This window comes from Staurois parvus, unplaced genomic scaffold (assembly GCF_062004578.1).
Source record: "Staurois parvus isolate SC_StPar_1 unplaced genomic scaffold, SC_StPar_1.0 ptg000203l, whole genome shotgun sequence".
Classification (NCBI taxonomy): domain Eukaryota; kingdom Metazoa; phylum Chordata; class Amphibia; order Anura; family Ranidae; genus Staurois; species Staurois parvus.
Genome location: NW_028317999.1, coordinates 2,564,507 through 2,584,913, shown reverse-complemented (window position 1 = coordinate 2,584,913; position 20,407 = coordinate 2,564,507). Strand labels below are relative to the sequence as shown.

Below are 20,407 nucleotides of genomic sequence, written 5' to 3'. Positions count from 1 at the left end.
TTTTTTGTCAACCTAACAGCGTAACCAGTGCTGCTGAGGGGTTAATAGCACTTGTAGTATCCCATACTACTTTGGCCCCCTCTTCTCCGGCATGTGCCAGTGTATTAGCAATAGGATCTCCCCGGACACGGATGCTCTCCCCCCCCCTTTCCTATTCTTTGCCTGTATATTGTTTCTGTTTTTAGAGTTTAGTGGCAACAATTGACCCCCCTCCTCTCCCTTCTTCTATAGAAAGCAGAAGACAGCAAAGACACCCAACACAAACACACACACACACCAGGCCACAAACTTACCTGCTTGCCAACAGATGCCAAAGTCTAGGCTGACTTTCGCTTTTCGATGGAACTCGTCGTTCCTTTTTCGAGGGATGGCAGCTGGCTCCAGAGGAGGGGGAAGGAAAGGAATCAAGCCCCCTTGTCGCTTCCCAAACTCCAGGCAGCAGTCAGTCTACTCTGTTTATTTGGCTGTACATCATTTGATCATGGTGAATTCGAAAAAAGGAGCAAGAGGAGTATTGTGAGAGGGAGAGAGGCAGGAGAGAAGGAGAGAGGGAGAATGAGCACAGCTTTTCTGCAAGAGAAGAAGAAGGGAAAAAAAAATGTACGTGTGACAAATTATGCTACCAAGAAACAACACATCATTATCCTTGGGCCTGGGGCTCAGTGAGTCGTAACGAGAGTAATAGGAAATCCACGGTTGGGGAGAGAAACGGTCGTGCATGGCCAGTGGAGAGAGACCATGCAAGGGGGATGGATGCTGAGGAGCCTCGCAAAATTATGGCTCAAGGCTATTGTAAAAATTGTCGAGCGTAAATGACTGCGATTTCAAACATCTTTGGAAGAAAGAAAGGGGGGAACCATAGCCCTCCCCCCCTCCCCTTGTCCTCCTCCTCCTCCCTTTCCCCATCCCTCTCTCATCTCTCTCTCTATAAAGAACCGTCAAGTTTTAGTGCGCATTGCTAATTAGTCAATTTCTCTCTGCCTTCACAGGCTGGCGACTTTGCTGCTGAGCCGAAACTGCTAATTTCTGCGACCAGTTTTTTTTTTTTTTTTTTTTTAGCTGTGATCTGGATGAATGAGTAGCTGTCTCCTGAAGATGACAAAAAATAAACTCTTATCCCATCCCTCCCCGCCCCCTCCTCAGAGCACATATACACACACAAAAAAGCAGAAATTGTGCCCACATCCTTGTCAGGTTAGAGATGGATGAGGTGGAAGCTGCTCATGTTATGTGCAAACTTTCTGTGTGATAAGGGGAGGCAGTTGGAGGCTGATCTCCCCTCTACATCATGTCCTGGAAGACTCACCGCACAAAAACAACGCATCACTTTTCAGAATATGTTGCCTTACCTTTGTCCCAAGCCTGTTTAAGGCCTAGTTCACACCTATGCATTTATAGTGCATTTTGCAGAAACGCACTGCATTCCATTTTCCTATGGGACACATTCACATCTATGCGTCTTTCAGCTGCTGCATTTTTGGAAAGGGTCAGGGACTTTTATAAAAGCAACACGGTACATTTTTGGTTCAATAAACTTTAACCTCCCTAGCGGTCTGATTATGTCCATAATTCTGTGCTCAAAGCGCTAAATATTTTTGCATGGAAATATGTAGTTTTTTTTATTGTAGGCCTGTAATTCTTAGGAATAACTCACTGAAATCTGTCTGAACAAGAGTCTAGTAAACATCCCGGGTATGTTAAAATTTGAAACACGAAATAATAAATTATAATGTAATAAATAATCATAAAAAATAATAATATAATAATACATTTAATTCAATAATATAATCAAACCAAAAACACTGAAATTTGAAATAGAGCGCCAAGTTCGCACATTACTGAGCAAAGTCGCAAAATCGTTTTCAGTGTCTGATGGCGAATTTCCCCACGAATCATTATCACTCAATTCTGCAAGTGGTTCTGATTTACTATCGCTGTTCTCTAGCTGGTCTAAAGCCGATTTTGACCTAAAGGGACGCTTTTTGGACGCCATGGACGTTTCTCAGTTTCCAGGCAGAAAGAACAATAAAAATGCAGGCAGGGCACAGGACAAAGCACTAGGCACAAAATGTATGTGAAATGGTTTGATACAGTAATGTTATACTATGTGATTTTAGTGAATTTAGCGAATGTCACTTTTACAACTTTAAAATTTCTGCCGTTCTGTCCCCGTACGTCCCGACATCGCAGGGAACAGAACCCAGAAGAGAGATGCCGGCATCCGCCAGAGGACATTGCCGGGGACACTGCAGGGGGGACATCGCAGGAGCGCAGGACAAGGTAAGTGAAGAAGAGATCCCGGAGCAGCGCTGCAAGGTATTCCTGAGTGTAGCTCGGGGTTACCGCTTGTGGTGCTGAAACTTTACGCTGAGCTACACTCAAGAATACCACCAGGGAGGTTAATGGGCAGCACAGTGGCTAAATGGTTAGCACGTCCACCTGGCAGTACTAGGGGCGTTGGTTTGAATCCCAACCATGGCACCACCTACATGGAGTTTGCATGTTCTAACTGTGCCTGTGTGGGTTTCCTCCGGGAACTCTAGTTTCCTCCCACACTCCAAAGACATGCTGGTTGGTTATTTGGCCCTAGAATATGAATGTAAGTTAAGGACCTTAGATTGTACGCCCCTTGAGGGTTAGGGACTGATGTGAATGTACAATATATGCATGTAAAGAGCTGCATAAATTGATGGCACTATATAACCACCTGTAATAAATAAATCAATAGACACATAACAAAACCACATGTAGTGCATTTTTAATGTGTTTGTAACCTGCATAACAACAAAACAAACAAAAACACGCAGAGTTCAAAACGCTTGAAAAAATCATGCGCAAAAAAAAACGCAAAACGCATTGCAAAAAGCACTGCAGAAATGGATCAAACGCAAACTGCATAAGTGTGAATCAGGCCTAAAGTGGATGTAAACTTCTGTTTTCGATGCATTGCATTAAAACTTATTGCAACACATTGCAGTTTACATGCGTTATCATCCCTGGTCACCTGGGAAAAATTGACACGTGACTCAAAAAATACATTTAGAACAAACAGTGCGTTTCTGATGCGTTTTTTGTGTGCTCCCATAGACCTGAATGAAAGGAGTGTTTTTCAAACTATGAAGATGCAGCAAGCAGAACTTTTCAAAAGCGCAGCATGAACAGTTAGATAGGAAGTTAGCCTTGGTTCACACTTGTGCGGAATGTGCCACTGCTTTTTGGGAAAAACAGGTGCATTCACCTTTTTAAAAACACGGCTACGAGGAATCACATGGTCTTTTAGACCATGTAATGTCCCAGCTTTTTCCACACCCACAAACGCACTGCGGGCTGAAATGCGTGGGGGTGCCCTTCAGCATGAATGGGAGCCCCACACATCTCGTAAGAGAAGGGAGGGTGTGGGAACAGATGCGATTCCTGCACCCGCAACCAGCCCGCACAGTGTGAACCAGGACTTAAGAAGACTATTTTTTATGCACTTGTGCTACATAGGGAAGGTGCGTTTTAGTGTGGCAAAAGTGCAGAGGTGTGAACAGGACCTAGGAAAAGAAGTCTCTAGGGCTTATTCCCACAGGCATACAGTGCATAGTTTTATAGCATGTAAATGCAACTCTAAAGAAATCAGTGAGGCCATACATACAGCTGCGTCCACAAACAAAAAATGTGTGCCACTTTTAGCAGCGTAAAAAAAAAGTAGGACACAGCTGCATCTGGTGCCTTACATATCTGCAGATTATATGCGTATATGCATGTAAATGCATGTAAACAAATGCACACCAACACATAAAGTCACAAGAAGCATTGTACGCGTCTAAACACACCTTACCCTAGGTTCACACCTAAGCATTTTCCGCAGCGTTTTGTGTTTTGCAGAAACGCACTACAGTCCATTTAACATGATTTTCTATGGGACACGTTCACATCTCTACATTTTCACCCGCTGCGTTTTTTGGAAAGGGTCAGAGACTTTTTTTTAAAGCAAAAAGTTGTATTTTTTGGTTCTATAGACTACAATGGAAACACTGCAAAAAAGCATGTAGTGCATTTTTGATGCGTTTTTGATGCATTTTGCATTTTAAATCTGCCTAGCAACAAGAAAACAAAAATGTAAAAGTGCAAAACTCATCAAAGACGCATGTGCAAAATCGCAAAATGCAACGCAAAACGCACTACAGAAACGGATCAAACACAAACTGTATAGGTGTGAGCCTAGCCTAAGGGATTGTTCAGATAGGCGCTGAGACTCGTCCTTTTTGCTGCATGTGCATCCACTGCAGAGCTGCATGCAGGCAGCCCATAGAAATGGAAACAGATGCAGTGGCTGCACTGACACAGTCACATGTCAAAATTTGACATGTGGACAGGAACAGGATCCACGGATCTGAACAAACACAGACACATGAGTGTCTGTGCAGCTGCTGTGTCTGCATCCATGTCTTTGGGCTACCTACACACAGCTCCAAGGTGGATAGAAAAGTAGCAACAGGCAGCTCAGCATGGAGGATGGGTTTTGTTGCCTGTGTGAATAAGCCCTATAGTAATCAATGAGGCTATATTCTCAGCTGCGTCTACATGCATAATTGTGTGCTGCGTTTAGCTGCACATACAAAAGGTTCCAGGACTGCACAGATCTGTATATTTTACACACGTTCACGCATATACATGCATAAAAGTGCATAGTTACACATAAATGTGTAGGCACGTACATGTGTACATGTGTAGTCACCCAGTGAAATGTACAAAGAATTGTATGTGTTGATTTTCTGCACCCTTGTGCGTCTGCAAAACAGCAGTGCGCTTTTTTCTGCAGGTGTGGAAATATGTGCGATTTTCATGCAGTCCTGCACCCGATAGATGTGGACATAGCAGAGCACTGTGAAACTTGTGTTTATATGCATGAATGGGACATTTCTTAACTCACATAAATCTAAGTAATGATTTTTCAGTGCTGCCAGTCACCAGCATTAGGTGCGGTCAGTTCTGGCTGCGTGTAGAGAAAATGTTTGATTAGACACTCTAAACGCATCTAAGCATGCCTAAGCACAGCTTTACCCCAGGTTCACACCTAAACGTTTTCCACAACGTTTTGCGTTTTGCAGAAATGGACTTCAGTCCATTTAACATGATTTCCTATGGGACATGTTCACATCTCCACATTTTCACCCGGTGCGTTTTTTTGAAAAGGGTCAGGGACTTTTTTAAATACAAAAAGTTGCGTTTTTGGGTCTATAAACTTCAATGGAAATGCTGCAGAAAAACATGTAGTGCGTTTTTGCTGTGTTTTTGCCGTGTTTTTGATGTATTTTGCATTTTAATCTGCCTAGCAACAAGAACATTTTTCTTTTTTAAAAATGCAAAATGTATCAAAAACGCGGCAAAACACATGTGCAAAATGCACCTCAAAAAGCACTTCAGAAATGGATCAAGCGCAAAGGGCCATGCGCATGCCCGGAAAAGAGTAGCGGCACTAGGCGATGACGTCACGAGCCGTGAATCATTGGCAACAACTTGTCTGAGCTTTCGCATGGCCGGTCAGTGTGTTACCAAGGATATATATATATATATATATATATATATATATATATATATATATATTAGACTGGCTGTGAGTTTTAATACATTCTTTTTTATTAACACAAGATTTTAGCTTGTGCTGGTGGTCAGTGGAGCTTTGACTCCTTGTGCTGGTGGTCAGTGGAAATTTTCCCCCTTATGCTGGTGGTCAGTGGAACATTGCCCCTTGTGCCTGTGGTCAGTGGAACTTTGCCCCCTTATGCCTGTGGTCAGTGGAACTTTGCCCCCTTTTGCTGGTGGTCAGTAGAACTTTGCCCCCTTGTGCTGGTGATCAGTGAAACTTTTCCCCTTGTGCTGGTGGTCAGTGGAACTTTGCCCTCTTGTGCCGGAGGTCAGTTTAATTTTGCCCCCTTGTGCTGGTGATCAGTGGAACTTTGCCCCCCTGTGCCGGTGGCCAGTGGAACTTTGCCCCCCTGTGCCGGTGGCAAGTGGAACTTTGCCCCCTTGTGCTGGTAGTAAGTGGAACATTGCCCCCTTGTGCTGGTGGTCAGTGGAACTTTGCCCCCTGTGCTGGTGGTCAGTGAAACTTTGCCTCCTTCTGCTGGTGGGTCAGTAGATCTTTGCCCCCTTGTGCTGGTGGTCAGTGGAACTTTGCCCCCTTGTGCAGGTGGTCATTGGAACTTTTCCACCTTGTGCTGGTGGTCATTGGAAATTTGCCCCCTTGTGCTGGTGGTCAGTGGAACTTTGCCTCTTTGTGCTGGTGGTCAGTGGAAATTTGCCCCCTTGTGCTGATGGTCAGTGGAACTTTGCCCCCTCGTGCTGATGGTCAGTGGAAGTTTTGCCCTCTTGTGCCGGTGGTCAGTGGAACTTTGCCCCCCTGTGCCGGTGGCCAGTGGAACTTTGCCTCCCTGTGCCGGTGGCCAGTGGAACTTTGCCCCTTTGTGCCAGTAGTCAGTGGAACTTTGCCCCCTTGTGCTGGTGGTCAATGGAACATTGCCCCCTGTGCTGGTGGTCAGTGGAACTTTGCCTCCTTCTGCTGGTGGGTCAGTAGATCTTTGCCCCCTTGTGCTGGTGGTCAGTGGAACTTTGCCCCTTGTGCAGGTGGTCATTGGAACTTTGTCCCCTGTGCCTGTGGTCAGTGGAACTTTGCCCCCTTGTGCTGGTGGTGGTCATTGGAACTTTGCCCCCTTGTGCTGGTGGTCAGTGGAACTTTGCCTCTTTGTGCTGGTGGTCAGTGGAACTTTGCCCCCTTGTGCTGATGGTCAGTGGAACTTTGCCCTCTTGTGCTGATGGTCAGTGGAAGCTTTGTTATTGTGTTTTTCTTTTAAGACAAAATATGTTACTATATGAGTTGTTTTTTCTAAACTAAAACCTCAGTATTCATGTTTAATTGCAGTGCTGGCACTTTGTGATAAATACATGGGTTTTGAGTTGCAGTTTGGGCAATCGGTCTCTAAAAGGTTCTCCATCACTAGTCTAGGAGGCTCTTATCGGAGGGTAGTTGGGTGTAAAGTGCAATTACTCCTGGCCACCTATAGAGAAGTGCAAGCTCTTACCATGTCCACTCCGCATAAACTGAGCAGACACGGACCTGTCATTCACCCACTCTGCTCTGATCAGTAGGGCATCAGTGAACAGATCACCTGCTGATCAGAACAAAGTCCACCCTGTGTGAAAGGGGCCTAACTCCCTACATCTGCTGGAAATCTATTCCATGTATCCACTACTTTTCCAGATTTTCAGGAAAATTATATTTTCAAAATTACTCCTTCAAGTGGACCCACCCCAATTCGTATAAAATCCTTTTAACTACTTCCTCCCCCCTCCCTTTACACAGTTGCAGGAAAAGAATATTTAAGCTGTAAACGGCTTTTTTACATTTTCACTTCATCAGTCCTTGCCTCAGTGGGGATGATGTAACCAGCCACCACTATCTCCTGAGATACCAATGCTACACATCCCAGGAGGCAGTATGCAGGATTCCATTCATGAACAGACAAGCTTCTGGTTTTGGACGAGTTGGAGAGGAGGGTCAATGACACCATGATCTCCACCTTATTCGATCAGAGAACATTTGTATTCATTAAGAAATATGGAAGGCGTTTGGTGAGTGGTAGTAAAACTGAGTGAGTGACCCCCTGTGCTAACTGTACAGAAGAGCAGTCAGAAGACAATATCACAATATTAAACTTATAAAAGCTGTGCTTACTGCTCAAATGATCGCCTCTCCTCCACCATACACATCACTTCTCCCTGCTCACCCGTCTTGTACACACAGGACACAATCTCATTGTGCAGCAGTAAGAAGAGAACCCAGGCTCTACAACCGGATTGTATAGTGTATGGTCAGCTTTAATCCCCAATCACGTTTTTTTGACTTGGCTTGCTTTGACTATTGCATACAAGGAATCCTGTTATTGTCTACAGGGCTTGTTCACACTTATGCAATGCATTTCCTTGCAACTTGGAAAGCAATGCAAGCACTTTTTTGGTGCGATATAGTGTGCTTTTGGCCCCTTGAAAAAATGCATGAAAAATATATTTTAAAAAAGTACCAAAACTGCATAAAATGCAGATGAACAAGTGTGGACCTTAAATAAATAAAACTAGTGACCACTGCAGCGCTCATGCAATTTCTTTTAAAAAAAAGTACAGCAATTCCTACACGCTTACGCATTTTTGCCCTGTGCAGGCAGAAATTCACCTGACGACACGTACGGAGGCCTGAGAGTCTTAAGTCCGCCACTCTCCCTGCAAGGTGGATGCAACAGCACCACCTATGTAGGGAGGTCAACTTGCACCTACCTACACTCCCCCCTTCTTTGACAGATGCAGTCCTCGGCATCGACTCTCATAAAACAGCAATGAAACAGTGAAATTCAACAGCGTAAACAGTTGGTTAACCGGAAGAACACAATAACAACAAGCAGTGTGTTATACAACATAATCAGAATATTTGGCCTGCAGCCACCCCTGGTTAGAAAGAAAAGGGCATCAACTCTTGCTGGAATCCTCCAACTCGTCCTCAATATCAGCATGTACTCGAGCTTGGTCAGGAGCCTCAGGTGCTTGGGGGTTTTCATGGTTAGGCATATCACCCTCACCTGGGCCCTCAATAGTGTCCTCACAGGAGTCCACAAATTCCCTCAGGATTCTTTGAACTCTCCCAGTTCTCTGCTGGGTGATCCTCCAGAGAACTAGTGGTGGTTTCATCTTCAGACCTGGTGATCTCAGTGGGGATCACATCAAGGGGTGGCAGACACCATGCAACTGAAACCTCTTGAACAGGGTGGAATGTGCACAGGATGAACATCCTGCAGGTCTGTAGGGGGATTAATGCGGCCATCTCTGCCCAATACACAAGGCCTCAGTAGATTCCACATAGTGGGTTCTGGGCCTTCAGATACCATGTCATACTGGGAGTGGTGGGAATTGCTGTTTCTCTGCCTGGTACGGGGTGGTCTCCCACTGGGTTTCTAGTTTGCTCCCTCTTTGAAACTGACCTGGTCTAGATGTTGAATATGGCCATCAAAGGTTTTGAAAAAAATTCTAATGTCATGCAGGTAGATCAAAGTTCTAAGCATCTCTCCATCAGTCTCTAAAAGGTGCTAGGGGCATTACTCCCCAGTGGAGTAATAAAAGCTGTCTTTCTCTGTCCTGTTCTCACATATGGACTTGCCATTATCCACTAGCAAAAGTGGAGAAATAATGAGCCTGACCTAGTTGCACAAGCAACTCTTCTACCCCAGGCAGTGGGCAGGCATGCCGGCGGGTATAGGCATTAAGTTTGCAATAGTACACACAGAACTGTAAACTACTGTTCTTGTGAACCAGGACCACAGGGTGGTCCACGGACTATGGCTCTCCTTAATCAGTAACATTTTGAATCCATAGGTCAGGTGCAATGTTTTGGCCTATCACAATTGGGCGGAGCTAGCGGTGACATCACCGCTAGCTCTGCTCAATTATTTACATCTGACTGGTAAATGTCAGATTCTGGAAGTGTTCTGCGGGCATCGTTCATTTTTTATTTTTATTTCAATGAGTCCGCGTCGCCGTGACAGCGCTGGGTGACATGATTGACAATAGATTATATAGATGGAACCATTTTTTGGTTTTTTTTTTTAAAATAAAGAACTTGTCAAAAACTGCTTTTATTCACATTGTACACTTTTTTGGTGAATGGGTAGGGGTACTATGTACCTCATACTTATTCACAAGGGGGGAGCTGGGATCTGGGGGTACCCTTGTTAAAGGGGGCTTTCAGATTCTGATAAGTAACCCCCTCCAGACCCCCACAACCACAGTCCAGGGTTGTGGGGAAGAGGCCCTTGTCCCCAGCCTGCCAGGCCTGTGCTCGGATCAAGGGTCTGGTAGGAATTTAGGGGGGACCCTAGGTTTTTTTGTCTGATTTTTGGGTACAAGGTGCTTTGGGGGGGGCCCCTGAACTAAAGCACCCCCTGCATGTTGAGAGCACGTGGCTGGTATTGTATAGGAGGAGGGGCATTTGCTCGTATGGATTTTGGGGGGGACCCCACAGCATTTTTCATAACTTTTGGCGTGGAGGTTCCCCGCAAAATCCATACCAGACCCAAAAGGGGGCGGGGACCCATGCCTTTTTTTTTGCTAAATTTGTCATTGCCAGCAATTCTTTTCACATTCAGCTGTCAGAGGGGAAGGCCGCTGACAGCTGAAACATTAACGTTTGTTTTCACTGCTAAAATACTGCATGACTTAATCAAATAACTCATGCGGTATTATAGTAGTGTTTTTTTAGTGAATGACAGCTTTTTTTGGAAAAATGCTGTGTGGTATCTTACTGCATACTTGGATGCAGTAAGACACCGCTTAGTAAATTGTCCCCTGGGTTTGAAGTTCGTGGTTGAACTTTTGTTAGGTTTGAATGTTCGACCCTTAATAGAACAGGGGGGTGTTTGGCCCTGTTTGGTTAGTGGTCAAACATTTGAACCTAACAAAAGTTTGACCGCAAACATCGTACCCAGGGGACAATTTACTAAGCGGTGCCTTACTGCATCCGAGTATGTGGGAAGATAATACACAGCATTTAAAAAAAAAAAGCTGTCATTCACTAAAAACTGCTGATAGCAACATACAGTAGCAAACCAGATACAAATGACTGTTTTTTTTGCATGCTAGTCTCATATCAAAAATAAATAGGTTACTAAAGTTATAAAAATTCTTGAATGACAGAACACAACTTTGGAAGTGATTTAATGTATTTTATTGTATTGTAATGTATTCTTTCGTTTCCAAGCATGCGCGGTCTTGGTCACTCAATACTGTACTGATTAAACAAAAATTGCTCGTTCTGGTATCATAAAAGAAATTTTTCATGCTTGTCCCTTCGGATAATATTACATGAACTTTTGTGATCAGTTCTTGAAAGCCGTGTACCAATGAACAGATTATCGGATGCTAACTAAGAAAGTGGTATTTTTTTTCTGATTTTCTTATCGTGTGACAGCGGCTGAGAATGGTTTAGAGCAGGGGTCTCCAGACTGCAGCTCGCTGGCCGAATGTGGCCCTTTGTTTGCCTTTGTCTGGCCCTTCCATTGATACAAGGCACTAATCTTTCCACTGACACCAATGATGGGGAACTATTCCTTCCACTGACACCTGAGATGTGAAACTAATTATTCCTCTGGCACCAATTTTGGGGCACTATTCCTCTCGCTGACACCAATTATATAATTTTTTTTTACTCCCACTGACCACCAAGCCTATGGTATTGTTTACTCCTACCAATATCAGGAAATGTTCTACCCCCCCCCCCCCCCCCCCGGCCACTGTCTGGCTCCCCTAAAGTTTGAAGGGCAGTAAATTGGCCCTTTGCTTAGAAAGTTTGGAGACCCCTCATTAAGGCTGTGTTCACACCTATGCAGTTTGCTTTTTGCCCATTTTGCAGTGCTTTTCACAGTTTGTTTTTCATTTTTCAAGTTTTGCGATTTGCGTTTTGTTCAGCTCTTTTTTTTGTTAAAGTGGAATTTTTTTGTTGCTGGGCAGAATATGCAAAACGCGGCAAAAATGTTTCAGCAGCTTCTCCATTGAACTCTAATGTAACAAAAATGCTGCTTTTTGCTTTTGAAAAAGTCCCTAACCCTTTCCAAAGACACAGCAGCGCAAAACAGTTGAGATGTGAGCATGTTCCACAGGAAACCATGTTAAATGGACTGTAGTGCATTTCTGCAAAAAGCACTAAATAATGCATTGGTGTGAACGGAGTCTTAGAAAAAGGTGCCTCCTTTGGAGGATTAAACCTAATCTCTTATTCTGGGGAAAAAAAGAATACAACAGTTTAACATGGGTTCTAATCCTTCCTTACCTGATCCAAAACCTAAGAAACTATACTTAAAATGGTATTAAGCCCAAAACAAAAAATGTAATGTATTGCAGCTTACCAATCATTAGATGTGGTGGCTGCGTTAGTTTTCTTTTTTAGGCTTTTTTTCCCTGTTCCCCAATATTCACTTAGTGATCTGGCCATTAAAACACCTCCTGTATTAGAGTGCCTCCACTCTGGATGAAGGAGCACAGGTGCACCTTAGGACAGCAGCATTATTAATCTGGGGAAAGGGGAGTGTTAGATGGACTAACAGATTTACATACATCAACAAATTGAAGCCAAATTCCAGCTAATGTTTTATATGCAATCACCACAAACAGTTTTTTTCTTTAGAGAAAAGGTTTTACATAAATAAATAAATAAATACTGACCATTATAAGCACCCCTGTCAGTGGTAAATAGTTATCTCATCCATGTAACTGATACATTATGCTTGAGAGCTTGTTCTTTTGAAAAACCACAGACTTACAAACTGGATCAACGCCTAATAATAAAATAAAGAATGCAGCTATTCACACCTAAATATACACTCCCTAGCCACTTTATTAGGTACACCTTGCTACCTGGTCTTCTGCTGCTGTAGCCCATTTGCTTCAAATTTTGACATGTTGTGTGTTCATAGATGGTATTCTGCATACCTTGGTTGTAATGAGTGGTTATTTGAGATACTGTTGCCTTTCTATCATCTCAAACCAGTCTGCCCATTCTCCTCTGACCGCTAACATCAACAAGGCATTTTCGTCCACACAACTGCTGCTTACTGGATATTTTCTCTTTTTTGGACCATTCTCTGTAAACCCTAGAGATGGTTGTGCATGAAAATCCCAGTAGATCAGCAGTTTTTTAAATACTCAGAACAGCCCGTCTGGCACCAACAACCATGCCATGTTCAAAGTCACTTAAATCCCCTTTCTTCCCCATTCTGATGCTCGGTTTGAACTTCATCAAGTCGTCTTTACCATGTCTAGATGCCTAAATGCATTGAGTTGCTGCCATGTGATTGGCTGATTAGCAATTTGTGTTACCAAGCAATTGAGCAGGTGTGCCTAATAAAATGGCCGGAGAGTGTAGGTAAGCTGCAATATAATAAATGTTTGCTTTAGGGTTTAATACCACTTTAAACTATAAGGCTACAGTCATGCACCCCTACATAATAGCCACTGTTGCTGTTTTTTTTAATTAATTATTTTTGCTATCGGAAGATTTGAACAACATATTTATTCCACTTCTGCAACATGCAATAGTGACAGTGGCACCATTGACAGTTAAAGTGCTATGTTACTAAACATAGCACTGGCAGCAATAATAACCACCAGCACTGGTGCAAGTGGCCACATTGACCCCACAACATTGGTAATCAGTGGCTGGCTGTAAACATAAACCCCTCCAACATTGGTGGTCTGTGGCTGGTTGGAACAATAACCTCTCCCAGCAGTGGAGGTCAGTGGCTTGCTGTTAATATAACCCTTCCAGCATTCATGGTCAGTGGCTGGCTGTAAATATAATCCTCAGGATTGGTGGTTGAGGATGGCTGTAACAACATTCACTCCAGCACTGGTGGTCAGTGGTTGGCTGGAACAATAACCCCCGCCAGCTTTGGTGTTCAGTGGCAGGCTTTAACAAATGTTCCTCCTGCAGCACTGGTGGTCAATAGCTGTAACAATAATAATGCATCTTCAGCATTGCTGTTCAGTGCTTACTTGCGCGAACAAACATTCCCACACTGGGATCTCTCTTTCCCAGTTGAACCAGGGTCATATTATAATTGTCAGGCGGTGGTACTATAACTCAAAAAGTGGACCTCTGTACTCTGTATATTGCTGGTGACTGCACCAAGACACCCTCTAAGGGTCACCATACATGTTACAATCTGACTGTAAATCTTTGGATTTACCAAAACTATGTAATATGAGAACCTACCTAATCTATCCAATCAATATATATTCAATCAGACAGACCATTGAAGATTGTATAATCAGATTGTTGTGTGAATGTGTTGGAATACAAAGTTCATGTATTATTGTACAACAACTACATCATTATCAATATTCAGTATATATTTTTCAACCAGTAGATGGCAGTATTTATAAATTTGTAGCTGCATCTATGATAAGCTCTCTATCTTTTCTCTATAATAAAATTCCTGTTTCCTATTAGCAGAAAAGCAGCAGATAAACACATATGGACTGTGCACTGTCTGTAGGGCTATTTACAGAATTTCTAGCAGTATGGGGACCCGAAGTGGTGGAACCTGGTGCTGCTCCCCCATCCCCCTTGTATGCCTCTGAATATGTCCCAGATAACAGTGGGGGCCCAGGCACTATCTGATTGCCAAAATATGCTTTTAGCTAAAGATTTTGCCATAAACATGCATGTTCAGTTTGCCCCGGTATAAATGTTTGTACCTATTTGTGTGTGTGGAGAAAAGGACGAGGGTAGAATAGGAAGGCATGTCTTGCACTGGTCCATCAGACAGCAGATGTTGAAGAAGTTGCACTGTGGTATATCTATATCTATATATATATATATATATATATATATATATATATATACACTATATTGCTAAAAGTATTGGGACACCCCTCCAAATCTTTGGATTCCGGTGTTACAATCACCTCCATGGCCACAGGTGTATACAATCAAGCACCTAGGCATGCAGACTGTTTCTACAAACATTTGTGAAAGAATGGGCCGCTCTCAGGATCTCAGTGAATTTAAGTGTGGTACCATGATAGGTTGCCACCTGTGCAATAAGTCCACCCGTGAAATTTCCTTGCTGCTAAATATTCCATGGTCAACTGTTAGTGGTACTATAACAAAGTAGAAGAAACTGGGAACAACCGGAACTCAACCATGAAGTGGTAGGCCACATAAAATGACAAAGCGGGGTCAGCACATGCTGAAGTACACAGTGTGTAGAAGTCACCAACTGTCTGCAGAGTCAATAGCTAAAGACCTCCAAACTTCATGTAGCCTTCAGATTAGCACAGCGGTGTTTAGAGAGTTTCATGGAATGGGTTTCCATGGCTGAGCAGCTGCATCCAAGCCTTACATCACCAAGTGCAATGCAAAGCGTCAGATGCAGTGGAGACATGTTCTCTGGAGTGACAAATCATGATTCTCTGTCTGGCAATCTGATGGACATGTCTGGGTTGGTTGTTGCCAGGCGAACATTACTTGCATGCCTGCATTGTGCCAAGTATAAAGTGTAAAGTTTGGGGTGGCCCCTTCCTGCTCCAACATGAATGCACACTAGTGCACAACACAAGGTCCATAAAGACATGGATGAACGAGTTTGTGGTGGAGTCCTGACCTCAACCCGTCAGAACACCTTTGGGATGAATTAGAGCGGAGACTGCGAGCCAGGCCTTCTCATCCAACATCAATGCCTGACCTCACAAATGCACTTCTGGAAGAATGGTCAAACATTCCCATAGATACACTCCTAAACCTTGTGGACAGCCTTCCCAGAAGAGCTGAAGCTGCTATTGCTGCAAAGGGTGGGCCAACTCAGTATTGAACCCTACGGACTAAGACTGGGATGCCATTAATGTTCATGTGCGTGTAAAAGGCAGGTGTCCCAATACTTTTGGCAATATAGTATAGATATATAAAATCATTATCCAGTATAACAGTAATAGACAGGATTAGGCAACCTTCCTGTGTTCCGGCACCTTTACTAGTTTCTCCTTCCTCTTTTTTGTAAAAACAGAAAGCTGGCTTTCATTGTGTCACTTGCCCTGTTGTTATTTGATCAACAGCCCTACAGACTTTTGCATAGCAATAAAAAATAGTAAGTGGTTCAAGCAGTTTCTTGGTTTCCGTTCCCTGCGCTATAGACGATTTATGATCTTGTTTGAAAGCAGATTTTCTCCATCGTTTTGTCTGGTTAGACAGGCAGCTCGTAACTTCGATGTCAGCTTTTCTGCGGCCCAGAGTGGTTTAGAAGAAGACAATTTTTTATGGAAAAGATTAGCATTTTGTCAGATTTGCTTTTCACTTTCCTGGCTTTGCGTTGCAGAAGTTTGAATCTAATTGCTTGAAACGTCTGTACGTTTTTGTCAGGGTAACCTTTAAACTTTCCATCACATTTGATATTTAAACCTCGTTTACACAACACATTGGTGGACGGATGACACATGATTAATAGCTTCAGTAGCCCTGTTAGTATTATTTCTGTACAATCATATTTGTTGGATAACGTCGCAGTTTCCTCCAGTTCAGTGCAATAGAGTGGCATTCTTAGCTTTGTATTTTATTTACTAGATTTATGTGTGGGTTGTCATCTTTATTTTAAAGTGCAACAGGGGAAATTAGGTAAGACTGGAGCAGTTGTGCATGGCAACCAGGCAGCGTCCCACTTTCATTTTCAAAGCTTAGCTGAACATAGGAGCTGATTGGCTACTATAATATCTGGCTGCTCCAGATCCTATCCTCTCCGGTTTTAGTAAATTTCCCCCAATATATTAAAAGAAACCTTTACTGAGAAAAAATATAGCAGTGCCTTTGCACATCTCCTTCTGAAAATGCTAGTGATCTGGCTGTCCCTGGTCTTAAAACATGCTTGTAGGAATGTGCAATCTGCTTTCTCCACTGAAGGTGGCGCTCAACTGCAGTGGCATTGTAGAGGGAAAGGATGTCAACAGGAACATGGTTCCTGTGTGGTTTCCTGGGTCACTGGGGAAGCCATCTGGTTGGATGCTGCTTCCCCATGTGACTCTGGCAGTCATCTTGGGCCAGGCAGAGTCTATTTAAAGTGGTAGTAAACTCATTGGAAAAAAAAAAAGTTTTCTGCTGCAAGGCAATATCATAATGTGCATTGCATACTAGCAGATTATGAAGGACTTACCTTGAAACGAAGCCCTCCAGCGCCGCGCTGTCACCAGTGACAGGGCCTTCATCTTCACCCGGTCTTCCTTCTAGGTTCACATGCCTTAATGGCCAAGCCTCCTCAGCCATGGCATACAGCTCAGAAGGAACGGCACGGGTATGCTGTTCCTTCAGAGCAAATGTGCCAGTGAGTCACCAATTGCTGCTGGCAAGAATATCTCCTGAACAGTGCACGTTTAGGAGATATTAATTTTAATTAGAGGTAAGCTTTATTGTAAGCTTACTTGTAGGTAAAAATAAAGACAGAGAGTTTACTACCACCTTAAGACACTGGCTCCTGGGCTTGCCATGCATTTCACATGTGGGTAGTGTAGGGACAGGCCACCCATCTCTCAGGGAGAGTGAATAGCGGTAGGGAGATCAGGGAAAGGGTAGGGTCACACCATCTTTCTTGAAAGCCTCCCTATTTCATTATGGACCGGCCAGACTGCATTGAGACAGACGCTGTCGGCACATCAGAGACTTGATCTGCTGCACATCACTGTTACATCCTGTGAGCAGGGGCGGACTGACCATTCGAGCACTTGGGCACTGCCCGAGGGCCCAGGGTCAGTAGAGGGCCCCATGAAATGCCCCTGTTACCTTTTTATAGGCTTTTTTGTGTGTGCTTTGAGTGTGGGCAAGAACACAGGGGCCCCATGGTCCCCTATTGCCCGGGGGCCCCATGAGTTGTCAGTCCGCCCCTGCCTGTGAGTGTTCCTGATCGAGTGCATTCCTACTGGGTTTGTTGTGAAGTGCAAACTTTAATTGTAATACAAGATTTGTTTCCTGCCGCCGCACCACACTGCACCTCCCCACATGTTGAGTTACGGACCCAGAAAAAGTATACAGATTTATTAGGCTAATTCCTCAGGCTTTGGCTTTAGTGATTTTCAGCTCACTCAGGACAAGCACAGACACAAAGGGGTTTATTTACTAAAGCTGGAGAGTCCAAAATCAGACTCCTTTCTGCATAGAAACCAATCAGCTTCTAACCTCAGCTTGTTCAATGAAGCTTTGGCAATGAAACCTGGAAGGTGATTGCTTTCTATGCAGAAGGGAGTCTGATTTTGGACTCTCCAGCTTTAGTAAATAAACCCCAAAGTGTTCTGATACTTTTCTGACACTCATTTTGTTCTGGCTCTGTGACTTAGAAGTATTGAAGCCAGAAACAGCTGGGCCACCAGCTTTTTCATAATAGCCAACAATATCAATCTAAAAAAATGTTTTTGACAAGTATTCTTGAAGCTAGTTTTCTTTTGGATTGATTTGTTAAAGTTACCAATTTTACTTTGTTGCATTCATTCCGAAATTTGTTTCATTTAGAATTTTTCCAATGGATTTGAAGTATTCAAAGAGAATTTGAATACAATATGAGTCAAAAATATCAAATTGATCTGAATTCATTGTGAGGAATAGCTGGTTTTATTCTATTCAAAATTCAAAATGTTGATCTATTCTAATCTATTTTTTTTCTATTCTATTCCTTTTTCTATTCTATTCTGTTTTAGTCTATTCTATTCTTTTCAAAATTCAAATTTCAGGAGACGGCTAAAGTCTTTCTATTCTATTCTATTCTTTCTATCCTAGTCTTTTATTTTCTACTCTATTACTTTCTATTCTATTCCTTTGTTTTCTATTCTATTCTCTTTGAATGGCTTTCTATGGTGGCAGACACAGAAAATAACCTTTAAAACCACTTTAAACCAGATATTTTTATGTTATTGTATTAAATTACAATTCATATATGAAACAAATACATTCTGCAGCTCTTTGAGCTAGTTCTTGATTACAGTTCACAATTTAGATCAGACAAAACCCATTATTGTAACATATATTTTTTGCATTTAGAATGAATTGAGGAAACATACAATCTCCAAATAATTCTTAGACTGGAACATAACATCATGATACTATTAATGACTATTTAGACTGATTGGGCTGGATTTACTAAAGGAGTAGAGCATGTTCACTTGTTCACCGTGTAGTGAAGGAGGGGAAGCTAAGTGAAAATTGTATGATATCCAATCATGTACAAGTAAAAATTAAAACAAACCACACATAATTGGTCGATTGAAGCCAGCACAACTACACCTCATTCACTGAGCTAAGGAAAAAATAGAGTGGATATGCTCTACTTAACCATTTGCTCTCTAGAGGATTTAACCCCCTTCCTGACCAGGCCATTTTTTACGATATGGTTCTGCGTTACTTTAACTGACAATTGAGTGGTCATGCAATGCTGCACCCAAATTAAATTTGCATCCTTTTTTCCCTACAAATAGAGCTTTCTTTTGGTTGTATTTGATCACCTCTGTGTTTTTAATTTTTTGCGCTATAAACAAAAAAATACAGACAATTTGGAAAAAAAAAACTATATTTTTGACTTTTTGCTATTAAACATGTCCAGTAAAAAAATTTAAAAAATCAAATTTCGTCATAAATTTAGGCCAAAATGTATTCTGCTACGTCTTTGCTAAAAAAAATCCCAATACGTGTGAATTAATTGGTTTATGTGAAGGTTATAGCATTTACAAATGGCGGTATATATACTGTAATTTTTTTTACTAGTAATGTCGGTGATCAGCAACTTATAGCGGGACTGCTGAGGGCATTCTGACACTGGGGGGAAATGACTTGGTGTCACTGACATCCCCAGTGACACCAATACAGTAATCAATGCTAATGAAAAGCACTGCCACTGTACTAATGGCACTGGGAAGGAAGGGGTTAACATGTGGGGTGATCAAAGGGTTAACTGTGTGCTGTTTTACTACTTAGTTTGTGTGTGCTTTACACTGTAAGTACACTGCTTTGTACGGGTCTGCAATGCAGAGCCATACAAAGCAGTGTGTAGGAGCTGACAGGGGAGAAATCTGTATTGTTTACATACAGGTCTCTCCCCCATCAGAAATACTCTGAGATCGCTGGCTGTTGGCAGGGAATCACCGGCCAGGACCCAGTTATTCACATCCAAGGGCACAAATGGCTATGCGGATAGGGCGCGCTCCCCCTACCTGGAACTGCAAAATCACATATATATATATGTTATTGTGTGCATCTGTGCGGCCCTGTAGCAGTATTTCTGCTATAGGGTGGCTCAGAAGCAGTTAAATCAACCCCATTGAGTATAACATGAAGCAAAAACTCATGGTGTGGACTATCCAAAATTTCCTTCTATTGATTTGACTATGTTAAAGGAAATCTATGGCCACAGCATACATACACGTTATAACATCAGCATTGTAATAGCAATACAATCAATAGTTATATTTGACAATCCAATATAATCTTACTTAAAAAATCACCTTTTGTGATGTGAGTTCTGCCTTTCCACAACTTACTGGATTCCCTGCATGCTTTGCAGCTTCTCCTCTGCTGTTTACTTTCATTTCTAAGAACTACATATCCCATGGTGCCTTGCTGCCTGTCAGCAGTGCTTCCTGTACTGACAACGCCTCCTGAGACTCCTCCTCTCAGCAACTCTGGCTTTCAGAAGGCAGGCTCTGTGAAATGTGTGACGCGGCAGTGCTGCTCACAGTAAATACAGGTCGCAGAATTCAAGTAAACGTGTGGGGATCTGCACAAACTTAGTTTACAAATTCAGGTTGATCAGTTTAATAGGGGTAGTCTAGAAATATTTGAATATGTGGAAATAGTAGT

General features: G+C 42.7%; 1 protein-coding gene across 1 annotated transcript in view; it reads right to left on the bottom strand.

Moving 5' to 3' along the window:
- KLHL14 (kelch like family member 14) overlaps positions 1 to 850 on the bottom strand; it is a 129,382-nt gene extending 128,532 nt beyond the window's left edge. The window contains exon 1 of the mRNA XM_089678353.1: positions 294 to 850. The gene's annotated coding sequence lies outside the window, so the exon portion shown is untranslated. The remainder of the gene's footprint in view (positions 1 to 293) is intronic.
- Between the last annotated feature and the right edge of the window lie 19,557 nt (positions 851 to 20,407).